The 18589-nt window shown below is 41.3% G+C and overlaps 1 long non-coding RNA gene across 3 annotated transcripts in view; it reads right to left on the bottom strand.

Moving 5' to 3' along the window:
• LOC142600517 (uncharacterized) overlaps nt 1-18589 on the bottom strand; it is a 634685-nt gene that overhangs the window by 84770 nt on the left and 531326 nt on the right. The gene's annotated exons all lie outside the window — the stretch shown is intronic.

Raw genomic sequence — 18589 nt, 5'->3', positions numbered from 1 at the left:
TGAACCTATTTCAAGACCATCATCTGATGCAAATATGCTGGGAAGTCTGGACCCAAGTTATTTCTGCAAGTCTCTCTCAGTGGTTGTCTGCGTCTTTAGACGGCTGAATACTTCTCCATCTTGGCATGCTTGTTTGCAAAGTTTGTATTTAGAAATGTATTACATAAAAGTGAATTTGGAAATCATTTGATATTGGTGAACAGGTCGGTGTTTTTTTTGTTTGTTGGGTTTTTTTTTGTTTTTTGTTTTTGTTTTTGTTTTTTTTTTTTGTCCTCAGATCTTTTGCCAGCAGACCTTTTTTACCAAAATGTATAATAATGTCAGTGTGTGGGTTCACAGCAAGCACTCCAAGGCACCTGCACCCTTCATGCACTGACACTCCCACTGCTAACCATCCTGGCACATCCAGGTATCAAATCAGCTCGTGGCTTCTTGATATTCCAGCACATTTTCAGCTGTGAGATGCTCAATGAGTTACTGACCTGGATGTTTTATCTTTCAATTCCAGCCTTTGTTGTTCTTTTGATGAATTGCTCACTTAGTGTCTAGAAAAAATAAAGCCATCAACATCAATGATAGTGCCAATGAACTGTGGCAAACTAAAGGATACAGCAGATTAACAATCATTGCATGTCAGAGGCTTATGATATGACGATGATTATTGAAATACATATTTACCTCTACAAAAAATGATCCTGTAAATAATTAGAATAAAGGACAACTTTAAATTATGTATAGCCTGCTTTATGCTTAGCAGAGAATTAACAATAAAGTTATAAAGTTATTTCTTTAATTATAAAGTTATTTCTTTAATTTAGGAATTAATGCTATCTGTACCCTACCAGAAGGCTTTCAGAGGTAGTCATGCAATGCAGTCTTCTTTAAATCTAAAGAAATTAGCCTCATTGATGTGATAAATACATTTTTATTTCTGCTGCTGATATGAAGAGGGAAGTTGTCTTTTTGCCAGCTTCCACTTATGCAGTATACAAAAGATATAAAATCATTTAAAACTCTGTTCACATGGTTGTACAGTCACTTCCCAGTCAAATGAAACCAAAGTCTAAAGCATGTGTTAGTTCTCTCTTCTGGCACACAATAATTGGGCTAACCTCCCAAATGAAATTAAATTTAAACTTTCTTTTGATGACTCAAGTCTGAAAGGAAATAAGCATACCCATATTTAAAGCTCCTATTTACCTTTCCCTTTGTCTTCTTAGCAGGAGATAATCTGGAGCTTTGTCCTAGCAATATAGATGCTAATGTTACTATCTGGGAAAATCAGAGCCTCCGACTCTATCAGACCACATAGAAAACTCCACTCCTAGTTTCCCATTGTTGGCATATAAGATAATTTTTTTCTCTCTCTCTTTCTCTCTGACTTTTGTATAAATTCATATTAGTAATGTCTGTCTTTCCTAGCACAGAGTAGAGAAAAATATATGAAGGTTGAAGTGACAGTAGGAATCCAGAAAAGCTGCTTTATCTCTACAAAATAAATATATATCAGGTGACCCATAGTAAACATACTCAAAGTTTTTATCAAGAAATCTGTCACCTGGAGGTTACAAACCCAAAAATACACCCTTAGAATTTACTCCAGGATTATATCTTCTGAAATTGCTTAATATTAGTGAGATGTAGTCTCATGTCAGCAATGTCCTTGCTGGCACACAGAACTGACGTTGCACTTTCCCTTCTGGCCAAAGTTAAGCCTGGTCATAATTTATAGGCACCTATTGCTCACTTTACCCCAAGCTCCACCTCCTCTTTTCATTACACCCTTCAGATCAGCCAGGATAAAGTGCTAATGTAATTCATTTCTACCCAGTTTGGTCAAAACGATCCAAGTTATGTGGCATTAAACTGTTGAAACTGATGTCTGTCTGACTGAACTGGGTTAAGGAGCAATTACACAAGCAGTTGTGACATTGGATCTGGGCTGCAGTTCCTTAACTGGCTAACTGCTGGCTGCTGCACTCCTGGTACATCCCAACCATCCCCGTTCCTCTGTCATTCCTTCCCCAGGCTCCTCTGGCCCTCACAGAACTCACTGAAACTCCTAAATCTGCAGAAAACAGCCCAGTGCAGGTTCAGCCAAAGACCAGAGCTGGCAAAAGGGAGGTGACAAGAAAAAGCAACCAAGAAGGAACATGAAGGAGAGGAGGTGAGGTTTAAGGAGGAAGCCAGGTTCTGGGTGCTGCAGAGGTTGGTGGGGACAGGGACCTCCTCAGCCTGCCCGGAGGCATCCAGGCCAGCAGAGCTGACTGACTGCAGAGCACCTGTCTCTGCATTCCCTGATCTTGTTCCTGCCACATTAAGGGGCATCTTTGCAAGAGTTTCAAGGAAGCCAGAGCTGGACTCCAAGTGAGTAAGAAAGGGCATACTTGGAGAAAGACATGATGAGGGAGCAGACTGTGCCAAAAAGGGATTTAGGTGCATCCAGAGCATTTAAAACCATTTTGCCAGAGATTTCAGCATGGAGCTCTGGAATAAAAGGAGGAACCTCCAGCGTGAGGTATATTTAGCTTTGAATTCCCTCCTAAAGTCAGGGCAGGAGCAGATGTTTTCTCTTTTCCCCAGCTGGAGATTCCTGCCCCCGCCCACCTGTGACTGACTCAGTCTGTGGGGCAACTCCCTACCTCACCCCAAGGAAATTCAGCCAAGTTCATGCCAACAATCTGCACTACTTGAGCTGATCTCCTTTGTTGTGCCTGAAGCGAATTAGTGCGGGCATGTGTTAACAGCCTGAAGAAGGGTAGGGATGAGCAGCTGCTGTGAACCAGAACTGGCACCCCTGGACCCAGCAGAAAGCATCTGTCCTTGATGGCAGGTCCCTATGCCAACCCCCTCCTCACAGAACTGAGTAGGAGGAATGTATTACCCCTCTCTTACTCTGCAGCATAATGATTAAAGCCCTCACCTCAGACTGGGGAGACAGAGTTTTAATACTTTTTCTGCACAGGGAAATGTGCATCCACGTGCTTTGGATGTCCAGTGTTCTGATTACCGAGCATTTCAGAACAGGATACTTTGTCCTTCCTTCTGCAATGAAATCTAAAGCAGGATATGGAAACTCTTGCCATCTAGTGAAACTCTTGTCACCTGGAGCTTGGCATATTCACCCAGGATGAGAAAGATCAAGAGCCCAGGCTCTCTCCATCTCTCCAGTGAGCACTCACTGTTCAACTGAAACCCAAATCTCTTCCTACTGACCATCCCAAAACATGCCGCCAGACATTGGCTGTTTGACACAGCTCTCTGTCAGAACGAACACCTCATCGTTCACTTGCTGAGATAAGCACTCAAGCAGAGAAGGAAATTAACTGCAGGATAATGCTGTAACCACAAAAGTAAAAGGCGTATTAGAACGTCTGGTCTCGCTTTAAATGAAGAGCAGAGATTAAGATTTGATCTGAGTTTGCTGACTGCATTAGGCTCTGCCAGCCAGCCAGGCAGAACAATGTCTAATTTATATACCTCAAATATGTTTGAAACCTAAGCTAAAGATGCTCACGTGATGATGTTTTGGCAACTCCAGGGTATGAACAGTTGCAAACACTTAGACATGGAAGAAATGTAAGTGATAGAAACTTCAGTACTTATAATAATCAACCTCTGCAGAGTTAAGTGACAGCCAAGTAGCCACTTTGAGGCTATGTATTTTAGACCTAGCAAACTTGAAAGGCACCCAGATACCTGAATCTATTTTGTATATCAAGGATAAAATCCAAAAAGTAGCCTTTGGCCTAAAGCATGGTTTCACGGCCTCAGAGGACGGTGGTTGTACAACAGCTACCCTTTACACCCGGTTTCAGGGAGGGCAGGGAGAAGGAGAGATCTGGGAGAGTCTCTGGTGCAGCCCGTCCCGCAGGAGCAGGGGCTGCACAGCTCCCGTCTGCCTTGGTCCTTTTCCCCTCGCGGCAGCACTTGAAGTTGCAGTGACCAACACTAATCCCACCCTTCGGAGCTGGGGTTGTGTGTGAGCAGCTTGTTTACTAAACCTCCAGTCCTGGCTTACTTTCTGCTGCCAGGAGTTTGGGGCCTGTTTTCCACCAGCATTCATTAACTTTAAGTTATCATGCAGCGTGCCAAGTTTCCATCAGCCCAGCAAAAACATTCTCAATTCCAAACCCTGTTTTCCCGATGGCAGCGCTCTACGCTGTAGACTTTCTGAGCTGTCTTGGCCAGAGAAATCTGTTTATACAGTTAAATTTTCCTAAGAAGCTGATGGGAGCATACACACTTTAATAAGGCAGAAGATTACAGCAGCCACTGGGGCTAGTGCTTTCTAAAATCAAAACAACGGGGGAGAAAGCCCCAAATTTAAAAACACAGCCACAGAAAAACCAAGCTGTAAACAAATATAGAATTTTGGTCAGAGACATCCAAGGCTTCTGGTCCTATCAATCCCAATCCTAACACTGTGATCCTGAAATCAGTTTGATTTTCATGAGAATCAGTGAACTGAACCTCTTCAGGTCTTACTCAGAGATGAAACAGGAATCGGTGGCAATAAACTCAGCAAATAAAAATCTTGCCTGGCTGAAGACTGGAAATTTATTTTGGCAAACTTCGATCCTTCTCAGCATATTCTGTGAGTATGCAGGTATCCAACTCCCAGCACAATTAAGTGAGTCCTTAATTCCTGTCCACTGAAGTAAACAGAGGTGAAGTCATCGATTCAGCTGGGTTCTCAGCTTGCCTCGGTCTACAGACTGCAAGGATGTGACCGTAATGACTAACCCATTACTAATACCTGGTGGTTTCGTTTGTGAAGGAAAAGCTGCTCAGCAGCCGTTCAGTGGGACAAGGTAACTGTTCTAAATAAAGCAGAATTTCATGATTGTTTTTACTACACAGAGGAGATCTAGAACTCTTCATCCTGTTTTGAATTACACAGCACACTTAAAGACACATCCGTGTTTTTGCAAAGGGAGCTGGAATCCCTTTATCAATTAGGAAGAGCTAACATTTGAAATGGTCTCAACAACAGAGTAATGACAAATGATCAATGTGACAATGATTTTCTTAAAACCTTCCAAAAGGGATGTAATGGAACTGCAGACTAGGAAATCTTATGTTCGCATTAGGAAAACTGGTAGAAGCTTGTAATAAAAATATCCCATCATCAATAAAGAAGTGATTAACATTTTATAATAGGGAGGAGCGGATACTACTTTTGCACAAAGAAGTCACATCTCACAAATTTATCAGAGGTTTTGAAAGATGCCTAAGAGCAGGCAGATGTGGGAAATCCAGGTTATGTAGTGAGTGCAGATTTTCAAACAATTTTCAGCATTTGTCTCCAAGAAACTAAGCTGGCATTGCAGCACGGAAGATCCCCTCAGAATTTCAGATCTGATCAAAGTATAGAAACAAAGAGTAGAAATAACGAGCTGATTTTACAGGAAAAGGACGTCACTAGGTTCTGTGCTGAGGCTTGTGTTGTTCAATACAATAATAAATGATCTAGAAAAGGGAGAAGATTGTAAGACAATGACATTTGCTGGTAATTCAAGGTTTTAAAAATGAATATTCATGTTACTTACTAGCTGGGTAATGAACTGTCAGGGGAAATGTAATTCTTATAAATGCAGGATCATAAACAAAACCAGTCCTAACTAGATCTATACAGCAGTGTACTCTAAATTAAATATTACTACTATATAAAGAGATCTTGGAGTTAGTGAATAAGTCTGTAAAAATCTGCTCAATGCTCAGTACTGGTTACAAAGGTAAATAGAGAAAGTCTTAGAGAACAAAAGCAAAATCATTATTATGCTATTATATAAATCTATGATAGGTTGTAATTTTTATTATTATTTGCTGTTCTGATGACATTCATGTCAAACGAATACAGTGGCGTAAGAACAAGTACAGAGGCAAGAATTCTAATCAAAAGTAGAGAGTTCCTTCCATATCAGTAGAGGTTAAGTAGACCAGAACTTGTAAGTTTGAAAGAGAGAAAACTCGAAGTGTTGTGCTAGAAATCACTGCTGATAATTGTAAGTGGGAGAAGATGAACAGGATGTAATTATTTGGAAGTTTATAGACAAAACTAAAGGGCAACAAATGAAGTTATCAGACACTAGTTTGGCAGCTAGAATAAAGAAAGAGATGTGCATTCAATGTGTGTAACTAAGCAAGCCATAGAATTCACTGTGAAGAATGGTACAGAAGTCAAAATCTGAAACAGTTAAAAAGCAATAGAAAAAAAAATATAGGAAAACAATGCATCCATGGCCTTAAATTACAGAGGGACAACTGGTAGTTCAGGAAATCTATGGACCGCAGAAGGCTGGAAGAAAAGGCAGAGGAAGTATCACAGCATGATGCCTTTTCCTGAGGTATCCACAGCTTTCCCTGGGGAGAGACAAGGTGCTTCACTCTGACTGGCTGTTCTAACATTATGTGCTTAATTTTATCATGCCAAATCTCTGAGCTTCTGTGGGAATCCCATGATATTTTTTTTCTCCTCCTGACAATAAAACCAAACTTTGAAAAAACAAGAAATGCCTCAAGTTTAAGCATTTTTTTCTTGAACTTCTAATTCAGGCCACATTCAGATAAAGTTCTTTCCATTAAAAGCCACTGGAATAATTCTAGTGATTCCAATGCAGATGTCATAATTCTCCCTTTAGTATTTCTATCACACATATGTCCACAATGCTTTAAATAATACTGGACGTTTTGAAGATGTGAAGCATCGTATAACTGTTTGCAGATAATGTAACAATAATGAAAATTGTGGCTATATGTCACACAAAAAAGAAGGTGGGAATTGCTTTTAATTGCATACAGATACCGAAAGAGTCTTACGATAGACTGTTCTCTTAATTGGGTGGTCAAATATGGGTGGTCTTTGATAACAAGTGTAAGAAGAAAAGACAAACTGAGCTAAGGAAATACTAGCTGTAATAAGGTCTCTTAAACCTTTTACACACTATTCTCAAAATCTTTTGATGTTCATTAGATTTCTTGGGCTGGAGGAGCCAGATGGTGCTGCTGAAAGGCCGGACGTGCCTGGGAAGGTTCTCCTTGGGGCCCTTTGCAAGTCAGTGACAAAATTCTCATTGATTGCTGTGAGGCCAAACACTGTTAACTCGTTAGGAAAGGATGGGCTTTTTGACAATTGATTTAAAGACAGGGAACTGGAATATGCAGGTGCTTATACTTCACTGTTAGTTCTGAGCAACTATTATCATAACATTTTACTACATTGCTTTCTTATTACTAAGTGTGGGCAGAACTACAGTGTGCCTCAAACAGTACGACGTTTTCCCACAAAAAATTAGCATCATTCTTTTTCTTATCTGGGAGCTTTGCTACTGTTTGCTGACCTGATTACTCCGCTGAGCACATTCTGTACACTGCTCATATTAAGCAAGGAGTAACATTTAAGCTATGTGGTTTACTGGAATTATTGCTTCAGTCATACCACCAGATTTATCAGATCTGTAAAGAGGCCACCCTTTACAGGATGGATTCATTCTCATGAAATCTGGATAGGTGAGGAGACTACAGTATTTCAATGGGAGCTTTCTGTTAGAAGAATCAGACCTGAAGAGCTTATACTAAATAACCTCTGTTGTTCTTCCTGCCTAACCAAGACTTAACAGCAAAGAAAAATCACACATAATGAAACCCCCTTCCCTACCATTTGAGTGACAAGTGCTTACTTTCTGGGGCAGGGTAATACCTTTCACAGTGGCAGCTGTGGAGAGAAACCTGAACCCAGTCTTGTGTCCAAGCCCTATGCCTGATTGCTCATCATCCAAAGGGCTGGACTTTCCCTAGCACCTTGCAAGCCCACCGCCACTACACGAGACTTCTTCATGAACCCTGGAATCACATGCCCCAAACACTAAAGCAACTGCACACAGCAGCATCAGTTGAAATCAGTAAGGGAAGTTGGTGTCTGCTCACCAAGGTATTGCTGTAAGGATTTCACGGGTGGTGTTGAAGGAGCTGATCCTTTGAGTTCACAGAAGAAACTTTGTAAGGATTTTGGAAAAGATTTGTTATCTGGTAAAGTCATCTATGTTCAAATAAAAAAATAGATGACTGCTTGAAAATAATAGTCACTGTGACTTCATTTATATTCTCACAACACAGAAGATTTAGTAGCAGTATGCTATACTGATCAGTGGTTTTAGATTCTATAGACTTTACTTAGGTCCTTCACATAAGAGAGAGAATTATCCTATGCAAAATTGTAAAGGCCATGTGAATTGAACAGGAGCTGCTAATATTACTGTACAGTGAATGTAGTCACTACCTTATAACGTCTCAATATTTCTTTACAGAAATGCTTCAACTGAATGCATCATAAGGAACAAAATACATTCCAAACTAGGTATGAAAATACTTTATAACCCCAGAAAAAACACCTAATTCATCAAAAGTCCTTCTTTGTAGAATCTCATTAAGCATAAAGCTATGTACAAAGTATTCAATCACATATTATACAAAGGCCTGGTGATTTAGAAGACACTGGGAAATGCTCAGCTAAGACAAAAATTCTCATTTGGCAAAAGTAATGGGGAATTCAGATGAGGATTTTTCAAATATTATTCCTGCAGACAGGTCAGACTGTGGATACTATGTATCATATATGCTAGAAGATATCCAAAAGCCATATGAATTGCAGAAGAGCAAAAAGAGAAAGAGTGGACTTGTATTAGGGTGCTGATCAACAGCTTTGAGCAATTCTTACTGCAGCTGGTTAAACTGTGGTTCCCAGTTGTCTTCTCCACCCCTCTGCTGCATGTTAAAATGGCTGTTTCTGTTCAGACCAGGTTCTCACTCTAAACCTGTGCAGCTCTTTGTGTTTATTTTAGGACAAAGAGACGCAGAGAAAAGAAGCCGTAAGATAGTCAACAGTCTGCACGCATCTTCAGCTTACTGTTAGGTGTGCCAGTAGCAATAAACATAAATTCATGAAACTGTTCTAGTTTGTCTCTTTACCTGTCCTCTCCATTCCTCTCCAGGCTGGGGGTCCTGAGAGTCTCCAGCCTCTCTCTTTAAAAAAATTCTGTGTTTATCTGGCTTTGGGAACTAGGGCAACTTTCCCAGAGGGTGGTGCTTTCCCAGACTTGTTTACCTGTCTGAGGAATTTGCATTAATCTCTCTCTCCAGTGAACTGGGAATATAACACATAGCACAGCATTCGGAAGACAACTTTTTTTCCTTTTTTTTTTTTTTTTTTAGCATTTGCTGCTGTTCTAGCATCTCAGTATAATTGTTTTTGAAGTTTCTGGGCTTCCAAGGCCTCCTATCTGACAGAAGTTATTACTATTTAATATTGATAGTATAGAACACTTAAAGGCTGAGGAGTATTGGATGAGACTTCCTGTCTCACTACCACTAGTATCTGCTCTTTTGTGAGGAAGCGAGTGATGCAGCCAGTGTACTAAACCCATACATGTATGAAGATCTAAAGCAAAGGAGAAATCTGAAGAAGAAATAATATTAAAAGAGACCATATTATTATAGCTAACATATACATTTGCAAATCTTGGGGGGAAAAAATAATATTGTTAATTTTTCTACTGATTCTCTGAGTCAGATCCAGTCTGAACAAGTTCTGTTTAAAATGTGAAACGGGTGCCCAAACTTCACCACAGTCTCAGAGAGAAATACAGTCTGTCCTACTTTCCAGGATTGTCTCATGTATAGCTGCATAAATTCATTAGGTGCCTCCCTTCTTAGCTTGAAAACTTCCGAGGTATTTACCTTTAGTCTCCCACATATACTCAGAAGTGGAAAAATGGATGCTTATCTCCTACCTACACCTCTCATTTAATAGGTTCGTTGGATTGGTACTTGAACCCAGTTAAAAGCCCCTGCAGAAGACTGAAATGTTATTTGTGGCCAGGACTACAGCTAACCACATCTGATGCTATGGTAGCACGGGGTGCATTAATTGTTTAGTTGCTAGAATATTCACCCAGGAAGTGAGAGAACTGAAATTTAGTTCTTAATTAGCCCAAGGGAGTAAACAGGCATCTCCAGCACACCAGTGGCTAGGTACCAAGCAACAGGATAACCTGGAGACGTTCACATCCCCTGGGGAAGGTAAGGCACTGGGCAGGCAGGAGTGCCAGGGGTAGAAGAAGAGTAGATCGCAGGGGTCCCTGCTGCAGCCCATGCATCCACAACCTCGGTTTGGAGGGGCAGGGGCAGGCATCTATCCCCCACTTCCAGCACTGCTTCTATTCCCTAGGCAGGGAAAACACCTATGCTTTTCGAGATAAAGCTGCATAATGTCAGTTCTGCCCTGTCCACTGTTTGAGCATCAGGCACAATAATTTCTCATCTGTTTGTTCTTGGTAATATGGAAACAAGGAAGCAAAATGGCTAAATGCCTGAGCTATCTCCATTGAATTCAGTGGCAGAGCTCCAATTCCAGCAAGATCAGCAATTAAATGACAAACTCAGTCCCATAACATAAGTTAATGGCAAAAGTAAGATTAAAATAGAGGAAGGCAGGATTAACACACAGACAACCAGTCATGCTTCTGAGATGTAACTCTGCTTAAGTAAAACTTTGATCAATTGAAATGACACAGAGCAACTGGGATCATTACAGCCATATTTCTAAAGTTTCTGAAAAAATAATTCCTGAATTTGGTAGAGGCCACAGGCTTGAAACATGGATAGGATACTTTCAAGATGCCAAAGGTTCAATTAATCCTGAAACACCAATGTCATCAGAATCCCATTTCTTTTGTTTTGGCTATCACGCCTGACCATAGCCATCTCCTCACACTAATGTAAGGTCTCTATTACATTTGACCACTTTAGATTTCTCCTCAGACAGGAAGCAGCATAACTTTGATTGTTTTTTTTTTTTTTACTGTGTAACAGGCCCCTTCTATGCTATGTAAATGGCAAAAAATTAGATGGAATTCTCTTACCTGCTTTTATATTTATATTTTATATAAATACAAACAGTCCCACACTCATTATTACCACTGCATTTCACAGAGAGTGTTTTTGAGACCTGGATCCAAGTGCATAAAGAACTTACGCACCTAAAGAAATATCAGGGAAGAACAAGGCATGTAAATCCAAAGCTCTGGATCCCAGAACCTGCTGCAGCAGCATCCTCTATAGAAGTCAGGCGACTAATGTACTTGAGGGGAGACATTCACAAGACCACAGGATAGGGGGAAGGTAGGACTACGCTACTCTAGATGAAACTGTTTTGTAGCTGGGTATCTTTGAGGCTCCTTGAAGGTCCAGGGAAGCATAAGTTTTGCTGCAGTCATGGCTCCTGTATGGATGCAGGACTCCAGGTAACAAGCGCACACCTGTGTGGAAATGAAGCTGCAGCATTGGTGCTGGCACTGGCCTGTGAACATCTCAGCCATCAGCAGTGTGGCTGGGAACTGGGGAGGCAGGGGTGGATGCACAAATCCTCATACAGACAGTATAAAATAGAGGAGTCAAAACCCAGGATACCTCTTTTCCATATGAATGACTAACCACCGAACTCTAAAGCCAGGTTTGTGTGGCTCACTGACTTGTGAAATTGCATGGTCCAGCTCCAACAGAAGGGTCGGTGAGCACCTTGTGTGCCTTCTCGCTGCTCCCCTCGTCATCCTCTGCCAGTGTGTGGCTGCGGGGGGGCTCACATTTCCCTGGGAGGTGGCAGGTATGCATGTGAATTCTTCAGGCTGAGAAGCAAAATTAATTAAGTGCTTCCTTTGCAACTGCTATAATCCCCAGGCTGTTATGTAAAAAGGTCCTTGTCCAGTCAATAACTTTCAGAAGAAAAGCATGAACCCTGCTCCATTATTTAAGGGAATGGTTTCAAGTGTCCACTGCAGGGGAGAGGGGAGCAAGCGGCAGATCTCAAATAGACAGAAGCACTTTTTGGCAGACGTGTATCGAGCACCTCAAAGTATGTCAGCTTAATATATATACCTGACTTCTTTAATGACCCTGAGCAGGTGTCTGCACAGCCTACAGGATTTGGGGTTCCATGTGAAGTATCTGTTTCCCCAGGTCCATACAGGAAGGACAAGAAATTAACTGAGACTTTTGGATTTCTCTCTAAACTTTGGACTCAGAACAATTAAGTGCTGTGGTGCCTCATTTATAAATAACTACCTACTTTCTTCCACCAAGCTCTGTCCTCTTCTAGTGGATATCAAACAGTGTTTGAACCACTGGTATTGTAGAGAATCAAGACAGACATAAGAATATAATTTGTGGTGATTAACCTGATGAAGTTTGCCTCATTTTCACTTTGTGAGAGATAGAGAGGGAGAAGATAAAGCCAGATGACATGAACTGGTGGTTCCATTTTCCATGTAATGTCCTCCAACACAGAAGCCAGTTCAAGGAAGCAGGATGTGCCACAATGATTCAGTGATTTGTAGGTCATGCTTGGCAAATTTTAAAAGCAGGTAGCCTTAAATAATGCTGAATAAATAGTAGGCTGCTTTTTGAATCAGGAAGCCACAACCAGCAATTTTCTGCTATTTCAGCTGACTCGTGAGAGCCGCTAATCACAACAGAAAAACTGATAGGAGAATCATGTTTTCCAAATGACTTTGCACTATTGACTGGGAATACATTGTCTCTACAACTCTTCTTCCAATTAAACTCAGGCTGTTGTTTGATGATACAGTAAATCCAGACTAGGGATTTTAGTACCTTGTCCTAAAAATATCTTGGCCATGGAATAAAAACACCCTCTCATATAGCCCGAACTCAATCCACTGCAATTTTGCTTAAGAAAACCCCCGAAAATCCCACAGTTCCCTTTGTGCTCTCAGGCTTTATGCAGAATCAGGTATTGTCTGTCACCCCACTCTCACTTTGTGCCAGATCAGGTAGCACCTTGCAGCACCTGCAGCTGCCAGAAAGCCAGCATAGAAGCAGAAAGCCAACATAATTTGTTTGTTGTGTGCTCTGAGTAATTCAGCATAGATGTGATCATTTGTCCATACCTAATCTGTATCTTATTTGTACTGCTGGGTCACCTGGTAAAGCAGAGACTCCGTAAGAGTTAGCACGAAAGCAAAATCTTATTTACCCAGCAAGGGAATGGAAAGGAAATACAACAGAGTGTAAGCAAACCAGTAATTAATTATAAAACCTACAGGAGCTTAGGGATGCTAGGGGCATCTTTATGAATATGTGCACTCAAGGAGATTGCACTTAATATACATCTGTCTGGTGCACACACTCATAGCCACTACCTATAGGCAGAGAAGATCCAAAGAGTCCGTCTTGCTGTGCGTGGATGCCGTGACTGCCTGACACAGCATGTCTGGCGTGGGACTGACCACATGCTGGCTCCGAGAATCTTCTCAGAGTAGGAGCCCAGCCCTTTGTCCCCAGGAGTTACCCCTTGGAGAGCACCATGAGAAATACTTCCCTGATTTGCCCTTCACGTGTGTGTATATGTGTGGAGAGACATACTGTTTCAGCTTGGAAATACCCTCTTCCTCCCTTAGAAAAAGGGGATAAATTGAGTGAAAAAACCCTCCACATTTTCATAGTCACAAACCTGTTAAAATTGACTGTACACTGGTAGAATGAACGTGCTTTTCCTTATTCTACCTAGCGGGGGTTTTTTAAATGCTTTGGAGTCTTGGTCCATTTGTTCAGAAAATCTCTTTATTTTCTCATCAGGCTTCTCACAGTGGTAGGACAGTATCTCATCTCCTTCATCTTTTTCCTCCTCACTCTCTACACAAACACATCCTAGGACCTTTCTTACGATTAGGGAATCCAACGCATTACTCCAATGCCCTGGTGTAGTTTCTAACGCTCACAACTTGGAAAGTGCCTTAGGCTGGCAGGCTGCTGGATCTGTTCCCTTCTAGACGAAGCAAATCAAAGCGAGACAAACTTCAATGCTCTGCTGCTGTGGCTTCTGATCACTCCTGTATTCACAGAAAAAATAAATCCACCAAAAGTTGCTTGTGGGTAAAGTGAGCAGAGAATATATGTTGAAGGGTATTAGTGAAGCCAGTAAAAGTAACCCACTCAAAGAAAATAGATTTTTTTTTTCCAGTGTGCTGTATTCATTTGAGGTTAGTGGTTAAATACAGAAGATTGATATCAGAGTTTCCACTTAATAAAAATATTTGTGTGGATGATCTCTGTTTAGTTACTGTTAGTAGGGATTTTGCAAAATGTAATTTTCAAAAAAGCAGCAGGCTATCTTATTGTGACTATTATCAAAAGTTCATGAAATCAGGGGGTGGTGATTGTGATACAACATAAATGGCATTCTTGATTTCTTATGTTTTTCTAGGCTGGAAGAAGAATGCATTACTGGAGAAACCAATACATCTGCTCTTCCAAGAGCACAAATTGAGTTTATGACCTGAATATGCTGCACATGTAGAAAATAAGCAACTATATAATCCCATCACATGGTAGATGTGATAACTTACAGGGAATAGGAAACTGGAGAAATCTTATGGTTCTGCTGTAATAAATTTATTATGGAGTCATTAGAGGCCAGACTGAACACAGGAGAGAAAGGTGTGGAGTCACTCAGACATCTCTCTTAGATCTGCAGGAATTACTCGCAGATACTAACGTCTGCCGGTGCTCAGCCCTGCCTGTCTGGTGGAGTTGCTGCCTCCACACTCCTACCAGCACCGCCGTGCTTCCCCTCTTGCCCTTCCCGGGGAGGGGGCCAGGCTGGTCCCTTGGGCCCCTGTTTAAAGTGTTCCTGTTAAAGTCCTTCACTGCCCATGCTGCCCTCGGTCAGATCCTCTGCTTTGTGCCCTTCCCGGGTCCTCGTCACAGCTCCTGCCTGACACCTCTGCTTTCCCTCCTTGCTGCAGAAAAAATGCCAAGAGGCAATTCGTCTGCAACAGCAATTAATTATTTAATAACCAGTGAAATTATAGATTTGATAAAGGTAGCAATGTAAATAAACCAAATGTTTGGCAGGACACCACACAATATTATGAACAATAAACTAGAATGCCGTAGAGTCAACAGGGCACGCAGTAAATGAATCAGAAACCAGCAGGTCTTGAAATGCAACTACAAACACGGAGTGATTGTTGAGTAAAGTCCCACAGGGATAATCTTTGACCCTAATTTTAATTTACATTTTAATTAATGAATTAAAGGAGAAAAAAAGAAAGGAAAACAAAAAACCCCAAACAAAAAACCCCAAACAGATATCGCCATAGTTTGCTTTTGGCACAAATGTGAGAAGAGTGGTGAAAAAAAAAAATGCAATGGCTGGTTTACTGACATCATTTTATTTTGGTTGCTTAGGTAATGATATGACTTTTGTCATGATCAAAAGTAAAGTCATGTACTTAATCACAGACTAAAGACCTTTCTCCTGGGACTGGGGTACTGGAACAAAGAGGAGACGACTTCTACTGCATGTCAGAGTCCCTGCTGGAGTAAACTTCCCAAAGTGATGCTGGTATGGAAAAGGATAATGGCGCTCATCGACATATAAACAAGGGGATAATGGTTTGAAGTGGGAAGATTTCTCTGTGGTATGCTGCAGTGGAATCAGAGCTATCTGACTTGAAGCAGGAATTAATATACAGCAAATCAGTTGCCTTTGTTATGTATGAGGTCAGATGAACAGTCCCTTCTGGTCTTAAAATATATTAATTTATGTATGGGGGGGGGGGAAATTACCCTCGCTAAAGCTTTATCCATCCCGAGAGGACCAGTAGAGCATACAAGGAATAGTAATTAAGTTTGCAGGGATTATTTTAACAAGAAAATTGCAAACAAATATCAACAATTTTTCAGATAATGCAAGGTTTTCCAAACTGGACATTTCAAAATGTCAGCTGTTTAAAACTTTGCATTCCTGTGTTTTCCCTTCCCCTCCCCCCCTTCACCAATGAATGAATGAATGAATGATGTTTGGGGGGGTTCACTCCACCCTCCATTTCTAGTCTTTTTTTTTTTTTTTTTTTTCTCTCTCTTATTCTCAGAAATTCCTCTAGTTTGAAAATGTTACAGAGTAGTTCAAGGAGAACTCCACTCTGGCAGCCCCGTCTCTCCCCAGCTGTCAAGACCCACATGGGGGAATGGCAGGAGGGCAGGATCCAGGCACCCACAGCCCCAGCAACACCCCCTCCCACCCCTCCGCACCCTCTCCGCTGGTGGCCAGGGGGGAGCTCAGCTTAGGAGCAACTTCTGCAACCCACCACCACCTGCACTTTTCCCCAAGGAAAAGCGATCTGGAAGTTTTATGGGGTGATTCAAAGTGGTCAGAGCAGTTTGGAAAATCTGGGCGTTTGCATCGCTTTCCTTTTCCCTGTCTTCAATGAAGTGTTACATTACGAATGCAAATTGTCTTGAACAGGGAAAAAAAAACTTAGGGACTTTGCACGTGTTGGTAGAGTGAAATCCAGACTGCCTGACGAAAGAACCAACAATTAATTAAATGATTGTTATAAACCGTGTTCTCACAGTGCTGTCTTTAGACAGTTTGCTGATATTCAGTATGGAAAGTTTTCTTTAGAATTGTTCTGGGGAAGAGAGTGAGGGGAATCTAGAGCCTACCATTAGAGACATTTAGAAATAGTTTTATCAACAGCTGGATTATGAATCTGTGACAGAAAAATCACTCCAATCCTTTCAAATTGCTATGTACTTAATAAAAGACCAAGCATTTTAAGGAAGAAAAGCTATCATAGAAAGCGTTTTCTTAAATTAGTACAATCTGGGGTTGAGGAATTTGGAAGGTGTTTTATATGGATTTTTGTGGGTTTTAGCTGGGTGGCCAAAGTATGCTACATTAATTTTAAGTCTGCACTTACAGACTGCAGCAGAGTGGAGAGTAAACAATTAGGTTTGTTTGCTCTCTGAATTGTGATACTCTGAGTCTTTCATTGATTTAAAGGTATGTTGATCATATTTCACGCTTTGACAGCAGCTGCCAATCCAAAATCTTAAATGCTTTACAGTAATTAATCAGAGAAACCCAGAGACCCTTCCTCCCTCTTTAAGCCAGATACAATAATGCTGAAAATGCAAATACTTGATACATACTAACGAAAAAAATCTTACAAAATAAAAAATCTTTGGCTGTGATAGGTAAGTGTTAGGAATCCTGTTTTGTCTGTGGGGGAATAAAAACAGTAGAGAAGGTGACAGTCCTACCATTTAGCAGCAACCAACACACAAAAGCTACAACCACTCTAGCAGTAACCACCCCCAGGACCAGAATTTTGAGAGGTGCCCACTACCCAGTAACTCCTGTGCTTCTTCAAGTGAATGCCCAAATAAAAACAACTGGCGTTGTAGTTCATATAAAAAGCCGTCTGCCAGTTCCCTTCGTTAGCTTCCAAACAAGGTTCCTCCCAGTCAAAGATTACAGGATATGAAAAGCTTGTTTCTGCTGTGATGGTAATGGGAAAATGTGGTAAGGAAAGGCTGAGAGAGAGCATATGCTGCTCCAGGCAATGCTAATGAGGGGACCACTCATTAGCACAGTAGCCTTCCCTGTCATAAATCTGCCCCTGATTTGTTAATGTTTGCTAATATGTAGCTTACTGTAATAAATTAGAATAAATTGTACTAGCTAAATCGCCTGTGAAGTTGCAGTTTCCCTTTGCAAGACTGGAGCTGCCTATTTGGTTCATTTGCTTGTTCCGTTTGGTCCTGCTCCGCTCTGAGCAGCTCCCTGCGCCGCCGGCCCCGGCTCCCGCTTACAGACCCACACGTGCACCCAGGAGTGCTAAGCAAAACGAAATCACAACCATCGAGTTACACTTGGTTTCATGCTGAAATCATGCAAAACCAGACACATTATTTTTAGAGAAGGTAATGAATGAAGTTACCCAAATGAGCTTTCTAAGAAGATTCCAGCCAACCTGGGCTGAAATGTGGAGTACGTGGGTTCAGACTGAGACGTTAAGCCAAGACAGACCAAGACATTAAGCCAAGACAGTACTGATTACAAGTACCTCAAGCTCTCTAACCGGTGGGTAAATTGCTGATACCCATTTGCTAGATCCATATGCTGCCATCAGTGTTGCTGACCACACAGAATACCAGTGGGATGCACAGAAAAATTACAGTCGCTCCTCAAGCTGTTCCTTTTCTTAGGATTAAGTTTGACATCACAGACAATAGCAAAAGGAAGGGAAAACTACTTTATGCAATTGGCTGTGAATTCCCTTACACCGCTGACATTTAAGCAATGCACGTGAGCCGGTTCAAGAAGCTAAACAGGAAGAAAATTATTCTTTTTTTTTTTCCACAGGTTTAACATGCTGCTGACCCAGAAAGCTGAACCAGTTCATTTAAGAGACAAACAACTCACTCAATTCAGCCAAAACACCAGTGATTATGCAAGAGGAGCAGAAGAAGCATAAGTTGAGGGATAACAGGACCTTCTGTAAAACAAAATTGCACCCTCAAAAATCCTACATATTATTTAAATAGTCTGCAATCAGCAACATCCTTATTTAAATATCATTAACAGAATCCAGACGTAATATCACAGAATCCAGGATGGTTGAGGTTGGAAGGGACCTCTGAAACTCATCTGGTCCAACCCTCCTGCTCAAGCAGGGCCACCTAGAGCCAGTTGAACAGGACCATGTCTCCAAGGTCGGAG

This window comes from Balearica regulorum, chromosome 1 (assembly GCF_011004875.1).
Source record: "Balearica regulorum gibbericeps isolate bBalReg1 chromosome 1, bBalReg1.pri, whole genome shotgun sequence".
NCBI classification, from domain to species: Eukaryota; Metazoa; Chordata; class Aves; order Gruiformes; family Gruidae; genus Balearica; species Balearica regulorum.
The sequence above is the reverse complement of the archived record's forward strand: the minus strand, read 5'-3'. Positions and strand labels throughout refer to the sequence as shown.